The 17280-nt window shown below is 47.2% G+C and overlaps 1 protein-coding gene across 2 annotated transcripts in view; it reads left to right on the forward strand.

The window, feature by feature from the left end:
• Positions 1–490: 490 nt before the first annotated feature.
• Positions 491–17280, forward strand: part of LOC144270100 (rho-related GTP-binding protein RhoG-like) — a 32600-nt gene continuing 15810 nt past the window's right edge. Inside the window, exon 1 of one of the 2 annotated variants that reach the window (XM_077826337.1) lies at positions 491–603. The gene's annotated coding sequence lies outside the window, so the exon portion shown is untranslated. The remainder of the gene's footprint in view (positions 604–17280) is intronic. The other variant, XM_077826338.1, reaches the window with a different exon arrangement.

Genomic DNA, 17280 nt, shown 5'->3' on the forward strand with positions numbered 1-17280 from the left:
AAAGACGCATTTGAACTGCAGAAAGCACAAGGCAGGGCAAGGACAGGGCTGGATCGCTGGTCTGGTCACGCCTGCGGAAGCATCTGGCACTGGCCACGGGCGGAAGGCAGGACGGACATTGCTCTGACCCAGCCTGGCCGCTCTGGTCACATGTCCCCTCTGGGCCGGCTTCCCCTGCGTGCAGCGCCGAGCGCACAGGGCGGGAGGGCAGGCTGCATGGACCTGGTCTGCCCTGGGGAGCCATCGCGCTGCCCCGGAGAACGCTGGGCCCGGGAGAGCAGGCGCGGCGCCTGTGGGTGCCCAGCGCGCCCAGGGTCGCAAAGCCTGCCCCGATTTGCGGCCCCCAGGACGGTTGGGGCGGAGTCATGGCGACCCCAGCCTCGCTCGAGGGAGGAGCTAGCTCGCCCTGAGGGACTATATCTCCCAGAGGACACCGCGCTCGTAGGCGCACATGCGCAGTGTGGGGGCCGAGGGGCGCGCACGCGCGGGGCGAGTCCCGGGGCGGGTCCCTGGAGGTTGCTCTTCTCGTACCGGTCGTTCCCGCTGAGGGCCCGCTCGGCAGAGGAGCCTGCGGCGACTGCGGCCTCCACCGGCCGACGCGAGGTGAGCGCGGAGCCAGCTCCCCGGGGCGCCCTGGCCGCAGCCTGGCCCTCTGTCCCGGAGCCCCGCCGGGGGAGGCTGCGCGGGGCCCCGGCAGGGGCAAGGCCGCGGCGGGAAGCTGGTGCGCTGCGTCCATCTTGGGCACCTCACGGCCCCCGGGCCTCTCCCCGCGCCCTGAGCGCAGGGCCGGGCCTCCCGACGGGGGCTGAGCCCGAGGCCGGCTGTCCTGAGTACCGGGCTAGAGCCGTCGCCTCAGGGCGGGCCCGGGGCAGGCTCGTGGCGATTCCCGTCGGGCCTGGGCCTGGCCTGCTGCCGCCTTCTCCGTGAGGGGACCCAGGTGAAGCGGCTCCCCAAAGCATCGCGTCGCTGCCCAGAACACCCTCCGCGGTTCTTGCCTTCCCGCGCGAAGCAGGAGGCCTTGTGTGCGGCACCGTTTTATTTTGGATAGTGTGTTTCGTTCCTCCCTCTCTCCGAATGCCTGAGTTAATTTCCTTGCCAATTTAGCGTTTCTTTTCCTCACTTTCAAGGAACTGCCCACCTTAAAGAACTGGCCGTCTCTACTGGTCCCCTTCTGTCTTTTCGTGCTTTGTGCTCAGTGCCTCTCCACTAAGGAGCTCACCCTCATTTGGTTTGTTATCTTTATATAAGATGTTTCTTCACAGATGTTTCTCTTTCCCCACTGCCCTTCCCCATGAAACTTCTTTGATTTTTTTTGTAAGGCAGATGTTCTCCAAATGCCTCCCTTAAGATGCTCCTCTTATTGTGTGTGGTGAGGATTCTCTAGTCTTCACCTTTCCTGGCTATCTCTTGAGTAGAGAGGCTTCACAGAGCTACCCATTTTTGAGGTCTTGGCAGCTGGGAGTGGCATGAGAAGATTGTTTTGATTTGCAGTCACCTCTGCCCCATTTACACTTTGGCTTCTCTCAGGGAGTATCTGTTGTGCCTGCAGATGTCCATAGCTTTCCTAGCAAGCAGCCAGAGTCTTACTGTGCTCTGCAGAATTTTGAATAGCACTCTGAAGCTGATCAGAGTTATGCAGAGTATATCACACCACTAATGCTGCTGCTTGGTAAAGTGGTGGGCTGCAGTTGTGGTCCTGGTGCTGTCTGCCTTCCTGAGTCTTCTGACAATGTAACATGAAGATAAGACACATGTGATCTTTATAACCTCAAAACCTATCTCTTTCTTATGTAAAATTGTATATTTTGTAGAAAACAATGGCTTGGGCCTCCCATAGTTAAAGTAGAAAGCTTCCGTTTGTCACTAGCAAGTGAAATTTTCAAGCCCTGATCCAGGGGAAATATTTACAGTTGGTGGCGCTGGCAGGCTGTCATTTTCTCCTCAGAGGTTTGTCATTCTCCGTCTAAGCTACTTACTGCAGCAACAGCAGAACAGATATCCCAAACTTAATGCCTCAAGGAGGGGAATCAACAAGAACATCACAAACCAATCCATGAATACATTATTGGATATCCTAAATGTATTAGCCAAGAGGAAGTGTGAGGCCTCATTTGGGGAGAAGAACAGCCTATATTATGGGCAGCACTAACTGCGCAATAGTTAGGGTTGCAGCATGATCTCTATTAAAAACTGAATTCTGTAGTTGCTTTAAAATTAATATCCACAGTGTGATTGATTTAAAGTGGAATGCCAGTTTTCCCCATTTTAAAATGATAAAACTTCCTCACCTCTTCCTTACAACACCTCTATGAGGATAAATTAATTGTTTTTGAGGTGCTCTGATACTACAAAAAGAAAAGGAGTACTTGTGGCACCTTAGAGACTAACCAATTTATTTGAGCATGAGCTTTCATGAGCTACAGCTCACTTCATCAGATGCATACCGTGGAAACTGCAGCAGACTTTATATATACACAGAGAATATGAAACAATACCTCCTCCCACCCCACTGTCCTGCTGGTAATAGCTTATCTAAAGTAATCATCAGGTTAGGCCATTTCCAGCACAAATCCTACAGTGAGGGATGATGTATAAGCACCTAGATCAGTGGCACTCTTTTGAGCTGTCCCTCTCCCCTCAACACACACACAAGTTTTAGTATCCTGTTTTGGCTCAAAGGGGCCTGACAGCCTTCTTTTTAACTCTGAGATGGATTGGCAGGGTGCACTGATGAGCCAATTTTTGTCCTCTCTTGGGGGAGAGGGAGAGGCTATCCCACTTTCACAGTCACCCTCTGCTCTGGGGAGGTGCTGTCTGAGAGCATGTGGGCGCACTAACCAGTGTTTGTGCTTTAATTAATGGACAGTATTGACCATGCTTCAATTATTGCTGGAGCCATGTTACCACCCTTTGCTGCAGTCCTGTCCTGGAGCCAACTTACATTGTAAACTAACTATAATCACCTTCCATGGGGAAGATTTTGTGGGAAGTTTACTCTCTGATCCTAAAACCTATGAATCTGCTATAGGTAGATATGAGGAAGGATTAAGAATGTGAAACATGAACAATGGCATAGTTTTGAATTCCAGCATGCATCTGCATGCTCTACAGCTGCATTCACAGTTAGGTATAACTTTATTGAATGGTGGAAGAATTAGTTGGAGCATCTTGGCAGAGCATTTTGGCAGAGCTTTTGCTGTGATATGAAGAGAGGTGCATGTATACCTTCAGAGATCAAGTATAACTCGTTTCAGTGCTGAATCTTGTCTGTCTGTAGAGGTGAACAAGTGTCTTACCTTGAGGTTGTCAGCAGTCTGGTTGCATACATTAAAGTGGTCTCCGTGGTTTAGTGAGGGCTAAGTGAAGCATCGCTAACAAGACAGGATTAATAGTTATGAAAAAACAAATCTAATGAGAATTCAGCAACTCACCCCCTCCCCCGCAATAAGTGATTTCTGCACTTAAATATCAGTAAGTAGGGAATTGAAGATACTGGAAACAGAGAATGGCATATAATTTATATTGGTAAACCCTTTGGTTTTGTCCCTATTCTCTCTCTCTTCCCCGCCCCTCCCCCCATTGGAAGATGTACAGAAAGTGTAAAACATTCCATTAACACCTCCCCACCCCTGCTATATTAAAAGATTATTAAGTTGCAAATGGAATCTCTAATGGTGTAGAAAGCCAAAGTTAAGGTGCCTGAACAACTTCAACTCCACCCCTGGTGCATATGCATTATGATGGGCTCAGATTACATGATCACATAGTAGTTTTCCTAAAAGGCTGCCTCATTCAGTGAAGAGATTAGATATGCTTCATGAATAAGGCAGCTTTTTAATATTTATAGTATCCTCATTGTTCAGTGTGTGGGCCATATTCTTAATGCATTGCTTGCCGTGCAACCCTTGGACTGAATGAGGTGGAGTCTGTAGGTCCCTGTCTCTTTAACAACACGTTATCTGTCCCAGGCTAAGCTGAGTCTGTAAAGCATGAATTCCACAACTCTTTCTTGTGCCACTAACAAAAATCTGTTATGAAGGCGGCAGTTGTCTGGGGCTTGTCTCTTTCAATGTCTAATCTGCACACTGGGTCATGTAGAGGAAAATAGGTGTTCATATAATTAAAAGTTGCATCATAAGGGCATAAGAGGGCAGTATTAAGATTATGCAGACAACATTAAATTTGGCATTTCCAGCCTTTGGCATGCTTTATTTTGCAATAGTAATGTTCCTTTGATGTAGTTTTTGGGATGGAATGTCCCACGTTTGCTTTTTTAAAAAAAAACTCTAAAACAATGACATGCAATTATTTGCTAGCCACAAGTTAAATGCACTTTCCTGTACAATCTGGGCACACAATACAATGAAACCAGCATTCTTTTGGAGCCCTGGCTACTTCAACACATTCAGACCATACTTTAAAAGCCTGTACCTTTTTAAAAAATGAAATAAAACTCAGTTTTCTTACTTATACTAGCAGCTGAAAAGCTGGGTTGTTTCACAAGTGTAATTTGTAAATTAAAAATGACTGAGAATTCAAATTTGTGTGTCACTTAAGTTTATGGTAAGACTGAGTGGGGGGTGTGTGCTGATTTTTATTTTTTTTTTGATGATGAATGAAGGGTGTGTGTTGCCATGAGGGGCTGGCTATGTGTTTGGGTTTATTGTGCATACTAATTGTGTTGGTGGTGGTTTGTATCTGGGGTTGTGCTGGCAGTTGGGCCAAGTGATCAAGCCATCTGTGCAATTGCCCTCATAAATCCAGTGAGATAGTTTTATGCAAATTAGCTGTAGAGTAAGGGTGGTGGTTGGTTATGATATCAGAGGTAACAATGGTCTTATGACTCTTGGTATATCATAAATATGTCTTACTGTAGCTGTATACAGCACAGGTGTAATTTGTAAAGTGAAAATTGAGAACTTAAACTGGATGGTCACAGATGGTGAAACCTAATAATAATTCACCCTGGTGATATTTTGAACATACTTGTAGTTGATTCCATTGCTTCATGCTGACTCTACAGACATAATAGGTTTCAGAGTGACCCACAGTGACATTCCTGGAATCTTATCTATATAGATGCACAAATCTAATGGAATACTGAGAGACTGTCTCTCCAGTAATACCTTCTACTCAGTTTATATATAGCAGAGAGCGCTTGGAGCACTGGGCCTGGTGCAAAGCCTGAACCAGAGGTTATGAACCAAAGCCAGGCCATGTATTAAAATAGATGCTTACAAATTCACTGTTCGGTATGTGAACTTGGCAAAGTTATTAGTGTACAAGGCACTAGATATTTATGTAAATATATTTTAGAAGGCTAGTATAGCTACACCCCAATCTAGTATAAGATGGTTTGACAGAACACTGAATAGGGATCTTTTGTCTGAGATATTGGGGATAATGGGAGGTAACAAACAGATGTCATGAAACACATAAGGTGGTTTATTTCAGTTGTTTTTCTAAATGTTGGGGTATCTCACAAAGGTTTATGGTGTGGCTGAGGGGACAGCAGAGACTCCTGCTGCTGACTGAGCCACTCCTTGCCATGGGGCACTCATGTTAATGTAGTTGAGCAAGTCATTATGAATGTGCCTTGAGGGCGATAAATCTGGCCTAGTGATTTTGTCACCGAACCATGCCTGTTGCCTTTCTACATTGAGGTCTACTGAATTAGCAGTCTGTGCTCTCTATTAGTTCTGAAAACACTGGAGCTCTGAGGACAGAAGCACTGAACAGCTGTAACAGCTTACCAGCTTTAACAGTATTCCACCCTTCTACAAGCACAATACTCATTGCTAATGAAACATGGACAGATTTAGTTTTATTCTGTTAGAGCCCTCTGCACATGTGTGAAAGGTGTATTTTTAAAATCCTTATATCTTGGCCATATCAAAATAGATTTTGAGCAGACCTCTTAAAGGTACATTTGTGACTGAACAGTTATGTCCCTGCTATAAACTTTAGGTTTCTTCTGCCTCCCACTGAAGTGCTAGTGATGTTCAGATAGATCTAACCTTTTTCTAGCAGAAAATTTGTATTTTCCCTGAACAGCCACCCCTTCAAAAACTGAACCGTTTCTATTCAAACTTTTCTTTAAAACTGCTTTTGGACTGACAACAAATGTTAGTCAAAATAATTGACAAAATTGTAAACTTATGAATGTGAGCATATAAAATGGAAATGCTTGGAGAAACTTTAATTGTATATGTTCCACCTATAATTGATATTGGGTCCCTTTTCTAGAGCCTTCTGTCTGAGGATTTCAGCGCTTTAAAAAGTGAATGAATTAAGCCTTGCAGCATCCCTGCGAGACAGTGAAGACTGAACTCCATTTTATGGATGGGGAATAGATGTACAGAGAATTTACGTGACTTGTCTGAGGTCACCCAGGAAATCTGTGGCAGAACTGGAGATGGGTCCTAGGAGTCCTGATTCCTAGTCCTCTGCTTTAGTTACAAAATCATTCTTGCCCCTCAATGCTTGTAAAGGGGCTGTGTGTGTTTGAACATGTGCTACCAACATCATACGGTGGAAATTCATAACCTTACATATGTTGCTATTCATATTTCACTATTAGTGACCACCAAGTTATTAGTTCTCAATTGATACCTCACAGGGTATATTTTGTACAAAGATTATTAAAGTGATATGTAGGGTGTGAGTACAGGGGTGCATCCAGTCACAGAAACCCTTTCAGTCTCTCCTTTTTTTACCCATTGCTTCTCCTTCCTACAGCTGATTGTGCTCTCGAAGCACAGGAAGAGCACTGAGGGGAGCTGATCAAAATGATGGCTTTGTAGGACAAATATCATTGTACTGAGTGCCAGGGACTACTTCCACTAAGCCCCCCTCTTCTGCTCACAGGTATCCAAGGCTGCCTGGGGCCCTGCTCAAATTGTTTGAAGGGACTTTAATGAGGACTGCCAAATTTTGCCAGGCAAGGTCCTCAAACAACTTTAACTGCATGTTATTTCTGTTCAAAGCCAAACCCCACTATGTTTAAAAAGGTAGGCAACAAGAGCATTGTTGCAAGGGCAGAGCCCAGGAGCAGTAGTAACTCTAGCTACTAAACAAAAGAGCCAACAAGAACAAATAAGGTAAATCTCCACACAGTGATAGTAAGACTGGAAGAAGGCTAATGTAGTGCTCATCTTTAAAAAAGAGGAGGAGGATCCTGGGAACTACAGGCCAGTCAGCCTCACCTCAGTCCCCAGAAAAATCATGGAGCAGGTCCTCAAGGAATCAATTCTGAAGCACTTAAAGGAGAGGAAAGTGATCAGGAACAGTCAGCATGGATTCACCAAGGGCAAGTCATGCCTGACTAATCTAGTTGCCTTCTATGACCAGATAACTCCTTCTGTGGATGAAGGGAAAGCAGTGGATGTGTTGTTCCTTGACTTTAGCAAAGCTTTTGACACTGTTTCCCACAGTATTCTTGTCAGCAAGTTAAAGTAGTATGGGCTGGATGAATGCACTATAAGGTGGGTAGAAAGTTGGCTGGATTGTCGGGCTCAACGGGTAGTGATCAATGGCTTCATGTCTAGTTGGCAGCCGGTATCAAGTGGAGTGCCCCAAGGGTCAGTCCTGGGGCCGGTTTTGTTCAATATCTTCATAAATGATCTGGAGGATGGTGTGGATTGTACCTTCAGCAAGTTTGCAGACGACACTAAACTGGGAAGAGTGGTACATACGCGGGAGGGTAGGGATAGGATACAGAAGGACCTAGACAAATTCGAGGATTGGGCCAAAAGAAATCTGATGACGTTCAACAAGGACAAGTGCAGAGTCCTGCACTTAGGATGGAAGAATCCAATGCACCACTACAGACTAGGGACCGAATGGCTAGGCAGCAGTTCTGCAGAAAAGGACCTAGGGGTTACAGTGGACGAGAAGCTGGATCTGAGTCAACAGTGTGCCCTTGTTGCCAAGAAGGCCAATGGCATTTTGGGTTGTATAAGTAGGGGCATTGCCAGCAGATCGAGGGACGTGATTGTTCCCCTCTATTCGACATTGGTGAGGCCTCATCTGGAGTACTGTGTCCAGTTTTGGGCCCCACACTACAAGAAGGATGTGGAAAAATTGGAGAGAGTCCAGCAGAGGGCAACAAAGATGATTAGGGGGACTGGAATGCATGACTTACAAGGAGAGGCTGAGGGAACTGGGATTGTTTAGTGTGCGGAAGAGAAGAATGAGGGGGGATTTGATAGCTGCTTTCAACTACCTGAAAGGGGGTTCCAAAGAGGATGGATCTAGACTATTCTCAGTGGTAGCAGATGACAGGACAAGGAATAATGGTCTCAAGTTGCAGTGGGGGAAGTTTAGGTTGGATATTAGGAAAAACTTTTTCCACTAGGAGGGTGGTGAAACACTGGAATGCATTACCTAGGGAGGTGGTGGAATCTCCTTCCTTGGAAGTTTTTAAGGTCAGGCTTGACAAAGCCCTGGCTGGGATGATTTAATTGGGGATTGGTCCTGCTTTGAGCAGGGGATTGGACTAGATGACCTCCTGAGGTCCCTTCCAACCCTGATATTCTAAGATAACCCAGAGCACAGTAATTGGAAAGTTAAAGATTCTCCCTATCCTTTATAATGTCCAGTACTTTGGGAACCCTGACATATATATGAGACCCTTGCTTCTAAAGTGTGAGCTATGACATAGGAAGTGGGAGTTGCTCTTCACCTGAAAGATTACTCAGAACAGCCATAATCTTGGTCAGGGTGGCCCCAGAAACTCTCTACCATTAACTACATATAAAAGGGGCAAGTAAAAAGGCCCATCAGAAAGTGGACAAGAAGTCACAACCTTTTTTTTTCCCTTTAAGTTTTCCACACTTTTGTATTTTTCCTCTGATAGAGACTTTCCAAAATCCAGGAAGTATAAAAAGTATGAGGAAAGTCGAGAAAGCGCTGGAAGCACTCAGGTTCATTTTTCCTGAGAGTTGAACTCTTGTCTTTAGTGGAGTCAGAGGTGTTGTTTCCCTCTCTCCCCCCAAAGAATATTTCAACAGTGGGGTGAAATTACTCTGTTAGGTGACCTGTAACAGCCTGTGGGGACGGGGGAGACACCAGAAAATTCCCATACAGTAGCAAGAAAGAGCAGATTCTCCATATTAATGATTCCATAAAATGTGTAATTAGGTCAGAATGGGAGCATCCTCAAGACAATACTGCAACAAGCAGAGTAAAATTTCACATGTTCCCAAGGAAATACCAAGTTGTAGAGCTGATGCTCAATTGTAAATGGGGAATCATCACTGAGTGGGTGTGTTTCAGGTGGAGTGACACGGATTGTTTCTTGGACCTAAACTGTTTAACACCTTTATCAAAAACTCAGAAGAAAACACAAAATCATGACTAATAAAGTTTGCAGATGACAGAAATAAGGGGAGTGATAAATAATGAAGAGGACAGGTTACTGAGATTCAGAGCAATCTGGATTGCTTGGTAAAGTGCACAAGCAAACAATGTGTTTTTAATATGGGTAAATGTATACATCTAGGAAGACGTAATGTTGGCCATACTTCCATATAGGGGACTCTGTCATGGGAAGTAGTGACCCTGATAAAGATTTGGGGATGGAGGGGGGAATAATCAGCTGAACTTGAGCTCCCTGTGTGACACTGTGCCCAAAAGAGCTAATGCAATCCTGGGATGATATGACAGGGTATGGTCCTGCTTCTGTCTCTTTTCAAGCAATAGCCTGCTTAGAGACCTTATTCTGATCAAACACTTCGTGGTTTATTTCACCATATTTCCCTCACCACCTGTACAAAGTCATGCTGCTCTGTATTTTGTGACCAGGTCAGGCCAGATGGCTATAGGAGAGCGATAGAAGGCAGATATATTAGCCCCAGGTTAAGTAGGTCCCTTTTCCCTGGGTAAGGTAACAGGAAAGGTTCCAGAACAATCAGGAACTTTCTGGAAAAATTAAGGCAGGCTGATTAGAAGCTGCCAGAATCAATTAAGACAGGCAAGCTAATCAGGGCACCTGGGTTTAAAAAGGAGCTCACTTCAGTTTGTGGTGCGTGCGAGGAGCTGGGAGCAAGATGTGCAAGAAGCTGAGAGTGAGATGGCTTACTACTGGAAGACTGAGAAGTAGAAGCATTATCAGACATCAGGAGGAAGGTCTTGTGGTGAGGATAAAGATGTTGGGAGGTGGCCATGGGGAAGTAGCCCAGGGAGCTGTAGATGTCATGCAGCTGTTCCAGGAGCCACTGTAGACCGCTGCAATCCACAGGGCCCAGGTTCCCGCCATCCTCCCAACTGCCTATTTGATGCCGGAGGAGTTGACCTGGACTGTGGGTTCCACCAGAGGGGAAGGTCTCTGGCCTGTTCCCTGATCCACTAGGTGGATCAGCAGAGACTGCGGGGATTGTTCTTCTTCCTTTTCCCCATGCTGGCCAGTGATGAGGCTAACTGAGAGAGAGGCAGATTTGAGCCATGAAAATGGCCAGACTGAGGGCTGCTGTGAACCTATGAGGCAAGCAAATCAGCCCATAAATGCAGGACCCAGCAAGGCAGAGGAGAAACTTTGTCACAACTGGTATCAGTGGTGGGATCTGGTGCGCACAGCACAGCGGAAGAAGGAGGGTATGGGGGGGGAAGGGAGCGGGTGGGTTTTTTTTTGTTTTGGTTTTTTTTCCCCCCACCACAATGGAAGACATAGTGCGGGCACTGATTCAAGCCACGGCCACCTAGCAGGAGGCTACCTGTGTCCAGGCAGCCGCCCAACAGGAGGCAGTGCGGCTGCAGCAGGAGACCAATCACCTGTTGATGGATCAGGCCCCTCAAGACCGTACTGTATTGCGGGAACTGGTAAGTTAAGTGAAGGCCCTTATGGAGATGATCCATGGCCATGATGGGATGCGGATCATATGGGCCAGCAATTGCCTGCAGAAAATGATGAGGGAGGATGACATAGAGGCATATCTCCTGGCCTTTGAGAGGACAGTCCTAGTGGAGGCCTGGCCTTGAGATCAGTGGTCTGGCATCCTCGCCCCATTCCTATGTGGGGAGACCCAGAAGGCCTACTATGATCTGCCTGAAGAAGCTGCAGCAGACTATCCCCAGCTGAAAGCAGAGATCCTGGCCAGATCTGGAGTAATGACCGCAGTGCAGGCCCAGCGGTATCACGAGTGGAGGTACCAGGAAAACAAAACCCCATGGTCCCAATTGTATGACCTCATCCATCTCACACAAAAGTGGTTGCGAACTGAGTCCTGGAGTCCAGAAGAGATACTAGAGGTTCTGGTCATCGACCAATACATGAGGGGACTACCTCCAGACCTTTGCGCCTGGGTAAGCCAGAACGAACCCTCGACCTATGACGAGGTTGTTGCACTGGTAGAGAGGCAAAGGATGGCAAGGGAGCAGACCTGACCAATTAAGGAAGAGGCACCCCGGGTTAAATTGGCAGCACCAAGCCCTAGAGCTTGGGTGTCTGGGCCACCAGGAGAGCACAGGTGGGGAAAAAAAGGGGGGGGGGGCCTGAAGGCCCACCAGAAGCCACAAAGAGGAGCACTGAGGGAGAAGAGGATCGTGACGTTAGAAGGCCCAAACCAAGAGACCAGGGAATGCCTAGGGCTCCATACAGATGTTATGCCTGCGGGGAGTGGGGACACATAGCTGCACAGTGTCCCAATGCCAAGGAGCCTATGCAGTGTAACCTGGGGAACTGGACAGACCCATGCTCCCTAATCCACCTTGTGGGGGTCTCACTAACACCACATATGTACACCAGACCAGTGAAGCTAAATGGGGTAGAGACCACGGCACTGGTTGATTCAGGCAGTGCTATCCTGCTTATCTCAGGGAAGCTCGTGAAGCGTAGTCAGCTGCTGTAGGCTAAATGTACGGGGATAACATGCGTCCATGGGACAGTTAGTTACTACCCCACCATCCCAGTAAAAATTGAAATCCAGGGAAACACTTCTGAGGTGGTAGGAGATGTAGTTCCTAAACTCTCATACCCAGTGCTCATAGGAAGGGACTTCCCTGCGTTTGGAGACTGACTCCCAGTAGAGGGATTGGAGAGAGAGGGGGACCCTGAAATTAGTGAGGTGTCCATAGTAGACTGTCAACCCCCAATCTTCTCTGAAATATCCCCAGATTTGTTCTCCCCTCCCAGACTGGGTAGAAAGACGAAAAGGGAAAGAAGGGCAGCTAGGGCTCTGGGAACCTGAATACTGACCCAAAGCCAGAGGGTCGCTCTCATAGGTAGGCGGACCCAAGCAGCTGAACAGGAGGCCACCCAGGAGGGAGAAGCACCCGAGTCTGACCCCACTCTAATGCCTCTGAACAGAGACTGGTCCCCTAGAACTCGGGCAGATTAGCCGCAGGAGAGGAAATTTTGGACAGGACCAGGCTGAAGACCCAAGGTACGACAACATTAGGAAGGAGGTGACCGAAATAGATGGGGTTCCCATGGAATGGAAAACCCAGGGACAATGACCCTGCTTCATAATGAAGAAGGATCTCTTATAACGGGTTGCACCAGTACAGGGACAGAAGGTGCAGCAGATCCTAGTACCTCAAAAACATCAGAATGCTGTATTAAGTCTTGCCCATAGTCATCTTTTTGGGGGGCATTTGGGGGTAGAGAAGACCCTGGCACGGGTCCTATGATGGTTCTTCTGGCCTGGAGTACATGAAGTATGGAGGTACTGTGCATCCTGCCTAGAGTGTCAGCTGCACAGTCCCCGTCCCACTTGAGGGCACCTTTAGCACCCCTTCCTATCATAGAGGTCCCCTTCGAGCGAATAGCCATGGACCTGGTGGGACCCCTGGAGAAGACGGCGCAGGGCCACCAATACAAACATGTTGTTTTGGACTATGCCACTTGCTACCCAGAAGCTGTCCCCCTGTGGAACACAGCTTCTAAAACGATAGCTAAAGAGCTGGTGGGGATCTCTGCCTGAGTGGGGCTACCAAAGAAGATATTAACAGACCAAGGAACCCCATTTATGTCGAAGCTAATGAGGGATCTCTGTACACTACTCCATATACATACCCTGAGGACTTCGGTCTATCATCCACAGACCGATGGGCTGGTAGAAAGGTTTAACTGACCCCTCAAGGCTATGATAAGGAAGGTGGTAAGTTGGGATGGGAAGGATTGGGACACCTTACTACCTTACCTTATGTTTGCCATCTGGGAGGTACCTCAGGCTTCAACTGGGTTTTCCCCCTTTCAGTTATTGTACGGGTGCCACCCCCATGGCATACTAGATATCGCAAAAGAAATCTGGGAAGAGGAACCCAATGAGGGGAGAAATATAATTGACCATGTGTTGCAGATGCAAGACCGGATAGCCCAGGTCACCCCTATTGTATGGAAACATTTGGAAAAGGCGCAGGAGGCCCAGCGAATCCATTACAATCACCAGGCAAAAGTCCAACAGTTCCAACCAGGGGATCGGGTGATGGTGTTGGTACCCACGGCAGAAAGCAAGTTTCTGGCCCAATGGCAGGGGGCCTATGAGGTGGTTGAACCTGTGGGGGAAGTAACCTACAAGGTGTGGCAGCCAGGACGCCGAAAACAAGGACAGATGTATCACATTAATCTCTTGAAACAGTGGCACCAGCGAGAGGCATATGTAGTGGCCCAAGAGGCCCTGATCCAGGGAAATAACCTACATGAGCAGATCAGAATATCCACTGATCTGACACTGAACCAGAATAAGGAGGTAACTGAGATGATCAACTGGTACCAGGACGTGTTTTTAACCAAACCAGGCCGGACCACCGAAACATATCACCACATTGTCACAGATCCTGGGGCAAAGGTAACTTTAAGGCCCTACCGGGTCCCCATGGCAAAAAGGGAGGAGATAAAGGCGGAGGCAAAAAGGATATTGGAACTGGGAGTCATAGAGTCCCACAGTCAATGGTCGAGCCTGATTGTGTTGGTGCCCAAACCCGATAGCACCACTAGGTTTTGTAATGACTTTCGCCGGCTGAATGAGAGAGCCAAATTTGATGTATACCCCGTATTGAAGAGTTAGTTGTCCGCCTGGACAATGCCTGATTTTTTGACCACCCTTGATTTAACAAAGGGATACTGGCAGATTCCCCTTGCCAAAGATGCAAAAGAAAAGACTGCATTCTCAACACCAGAGGGTCTGTTTCAATATACTGTTCTTCCTTTTGGACTGCATGGGGCACCTGCCACCTTCCAGCGTCTTATGGATAAGCTCCTGCAGCCCCATACCAGTTATGTAGCTGCATACCTGGATGATGTACTTATCTATACCCCCGACTGGGAGATCCACTTGCGGTTCTGGACACACTAAGACGGGCTGGCCTTACAGCCAATCCAGCCAAGTGTGCTATAGGGCTAGCTGAGGCTAAATACCTTGGCTACATTGTAGGAAGGGGCATGGTCAAGCCCCAGCTGAACAAACTGGAACAAACAAATTGACCCCGGCCAAATCGGGGGAAAAAGCAAGTCTGGGCATTCCTTGGGGTGGTGGGGTACTACCGGCAATTTATTCCCCATTTCGCTACAAGAGTGAGTCCTCTGACAGACCTGATAAAATGCTAGGGGTCCGGACATGGTGAAGTGGACTGACACTGTGGAGAATGCATTCATGGATCTACGGAGAGCCCTCTGCAGTAACCCTGTGCGTATAGCCTCAGACTTCAACAAAGAATTCATTTTACAAACAGATATATCTGAAGTAGGATTGGGAGTTGTCCTATCACAGATGGTTGGAGACTAAGAACACCCAATGCTCTACCTCAGTAGGAAACTCCTCACAAGAGAGCAGAAGTATGCCGTGGTTGAGAGAGAGTGCCTTGCTGTGAAATGGGCCATGGAAACACTACATTACCTGCTGGGACGACTGTTTACCCGTGTGATCGACCATGAACCCCTCCAGTGGATGCAGCGAAATAAAGAGAAGGTTTCTGTCCGTACAACCTTTCCAATTCACCATACAACAACAGGCTGGAAGCCACCATGGCAATGCAGATGGTTTGTTATGGGTACACTGCCTGATGTCCCAAGTTGTCCAATCCTGTGGTATTGAGCAGAGGGGAGGATATGTGACAGGGTCAGCCCAGATGGCTACAGGAGAGTGATAGAAGGGAGATATATTAGCCCCAGGTTAAGTAGGTTCCTTTTCCCTGGGTAAGGTAACAGGGAAGGTTCCGGAACAATCAGGAACTTTCTGGAAACAAGGCAGACAGGTTGATTAGAACACCTGCAGCCAATCAAGAAGCTGCCAGAATCAATTAAGGCAGGCAGGCTAATCAGGGCACCTAGGTTTAAAAAGGAGCTCACTTCAGTTTGTGGTGCATGCGAGGAGCTGGGAGCAAGAGGTACAAGAAGCTGAGAGTGGGAAGCTTACTACTGGAAGCCTGAGAAGTAGAAGCATTATCAGACATCAGGAGGAAGGTCCTGTGGTGAGGATAAAGAAGGTGTTGGGAGGAGGCCACGGGGAAAGTAGCCCAGGGAGTTGTAGCTGTCATGCAGCTGTTCCAGGAGCCACTGTAGACAGCTGCAATCCACAGGGCCCTGGGCTGGAACCCTGAGTAGCAGGCGGGCCCTCAACTCCCTACTTGATGCCGGAGGAGTTGACCTGGACTGTGGGCTCCACCAGAGGGGAAAGTCTCTAGCCTGTTCCCCAATCCATTAGGTGGATCAGCAGAGACTGCGGGGATTGTTCTTCATTTCCCCATGCTGGCCAGTGATGAGGCTAACTGAGTGAAAGGCAGATTTGAGCCACAAAAGTGGCCAAACTGAGGGCTGCGGTGAACCTCTGAGGCGAGCAGATCAGCCAATAAGTGCAGGACCCACCAAGGCAGAGGAGGAACTTTGTCACAATTTACAATATCATACAATCATAAGCTCTTTCAGCCAAGGATGGGGCAGACAGAAGGTATTTTCCCTGGGTGGGCTGGGGGTGAGGAGAGATCTCCTGGTTCTAACTCTGAAAAGCCTGCTTCTCTCTCTGGGCACTTCTTCCTGTGCCTTTTCTACCTCTTGGGCTCTCCTTAGCCTGTCCCAATCCACCAATAAGGCATAGTCTTTTTTTAACGAGGGCTACTCTAGAGCAACTACTTGTGGTTGCAGTTAACAGAATGGTGAATCAGCTGCTGTTTCCCAGCACTTTTGTCACATGTGCAGAAATAGAGGAATCTTGAGTAGGAGTAGAAAGGTTATTTTACTTCTATATTTGGGCACTTGTACAACTGCTGGTGGAACGCTGTCCTTCTTTCTGGTGTTCACAGTTCAAGAAGGATGTTTATAAACTGGAGAGGGTTCAAAGAAGAGCCACAATATTGATTAAGGGATTAGAAAACATGCATTGTAGTGACTGAGCTCTTTGAGTCTGTTTAGTTTAACAAAGAGGATGTTATGGGATGACTTGATTAGTCTATAGGGAAACAAATATTTAATAATGGGCTCTTTAATCTAGCAGAAAAAGGTGTGACATGATCTAATGGCCGGAAATTGAAACTAGACCAAATCAGAATGGAAATAAGGTGTAAAATTTTAATAGTGAGAGTAACGAACCATTGGAACAGCTTACTAAGGGTCATGGTGGATTCTCCATCACTGACCATGATTAAATCAAGATTGAATGTTTTTCTAAAAGGTATGCTCTCAGAATTATTTTTGGGAAGTTCTATGGTCTCTTATATAAGAGGTCAGACTAGATGATCACAGTGGTGCCTTCTGTCCTTGGAATCTGTGACGCTATTAATCTTTTGTCTATAGTAACCACTGAAGAGGAGGAACCTGATCCTAGTTGAACATAATTTCTCTCCTCCTAAATGTCCAGATGGACCAGGAGGTAGAAACAACTGTTGCCTCTCCATGTGCTGCACCCGCTTGTCGTAAGAATGGCCATGCTGGGTCAGACCAGTAATCCATCTAGCCCAGTATTCAGTCTTCTGACAGTGGCCAGTGCCGGGTGCTTCAGAGGGAATGAACAAAACAGGGCAACTGAGTGATCTGTACCCTGTCATCCAGTCCCAGCTTCCAGCCGTCAGAGGTTTAGGGACACTCAGAGCATGGGGTTGCATGCCTGACCATCTTGGCTAATATATATTGATGAACCTGTCCTCCATAAAGTTATCTATTTTTTGAACCCAGTTATAGTTTTGGCCTTCACAACATCCCCTGGCAACAAGTTCCACAGGTTGACTGTGCATTGTGTGAAGAAGTACTTGCTTATATTTGTTTTAAAACATGCTGCCTACCAATTTTATTGGGTGACAGTTCTTGTGTTATGTGAAATGGCAAATAATACTTACTTTTCTTCAGACCAC

Source organism: Eretmochelys imbricata, chromosome 9, assembly GCF_965152235.1.
Source record: "Eretmochelys imbricata isolate rEreImb1 chromosome 9, rEreImb1.hap1, whole genome shotgun sequence".
Taxonomy (NCBI): Eukaryota; Metazoa; Chordata; order Testudines; family Cheloniidae; genus Eretmochelys; species Eretmochelys imbricata.